Genomic DNA, 1,382 nt, shown 5'->3' on the forward strand with positions numbered 1-1,382 from the left:
ATATTCTCTGATCATAATGCTTTGAAATTAGAGATCAACTGCAAAAAGAAATCAGGAAGAACCACAAATACATGAAGATTAAACAACATGCTACTGAAGAATAACTGGGTCATTGGAGATATAAAAAGCGAGATCAAGACATATATATAAATGAGTGATAACGATAGTACAATATATCAAAACTTTTGGGACACGGAAAAAGTGGTCATAAGAGGAAAGTTCATATCATTACAGGCCTATCTCTAAAAACAAGAATAAACCCAAATAAAGAACCTAACACTTCATCTTATAAAACTAGAAAAAGAACAAATGAAGACGAAAGCCAACAGAAGAAAAGAAAGACTCAAAATTAGAGCAGAAATAAATGAAACTGAAAACAAAAAACAATAGAAAAAATAAATGCAACAAAGAGCTGGTTTTTTGAAAAGGTTAATAAAATTGACAAACCCCTGGCTAGACTCACTAAAGAAAAAAGAGAAAAGACACAAATAAAAAAATCAGAGATGAAAGAGGGGAAATTACGACAGACACTGCAGAAATACAAAGGATCATGCAAGAATATATGAAAAAGTATATAACACCAAATTAAATAGCCTAGAAGAAATGGACCAGTACTTAGAAAAATACAACCTTCCTAGACTGAATCAAGAACTGGAAAATCTGAACAGATCAACCGGCAGTATGGAAACTAAAACAATCATCAAAAACCTACCAAAAAGTAAAAGTCCAGGACCAGATGGCTTCTCCAATGAATTCCACCAAACATTCAAAGAAGATTTAATATCTATTTTCCTCAAATTCTTCCAAAAACATCAAAGAAGAGGCAATACTTTCAACTCATTTTATGACTCTGATACTAAATTACTCTGATACTGATACCATTACCAGGTTTTAGTATCAGATATCTCCCATGAACACAAATGCAAAAATCCTAAATAAGATACTAGTGAACCAAATATAGCAACATTTTAAAAAGATTATACACAACAATCAAATGGGCTTCATCCCAGAGCCACAGGGATGTTTCAACATATGCAAATTGATTAATGTGATACACCACATAAGCAAATTAAAAAATAAGAATTGTATGATCATATAGATAGATGCAGAAAGTCTTTGACAAGATACAGCATTCATTTATGATCAAAACACTTAACGAAATCAGTATAGAAGGAAAGTATCTTAACATAATGAAGGCCATCTATGACAAACCCTAAGCCAACATTATACTTAATGGTGAAAAAATTAAACCATGCCTCTAAGATCAGGAACAAGACAAGGCTGTCCACTACTGCCACTCTTATTCAATATAACATTAGAGGTCCTAGTGAGTGCAATCAGACAAGAAAAAGATAAAAGGCATCCAAATAGGAAATGAAGAG

Source organism: Pteropus vampyrus, unplaced genomic scaffold (genome assembly GCF_000151845.1).
Source record: "Pteropus vampyrus isolate Shadow unplaced genomic scaffold, Pvam_2.0 Scaffold431, whole genome shotgun sequence".
Classification (NCBI taxonomy): Eukaryota; Metazoa; Chordata; class Mammalia; order Chiroptera; family Pteropodidae; genus Pteropus; species Pteropus vampyrus.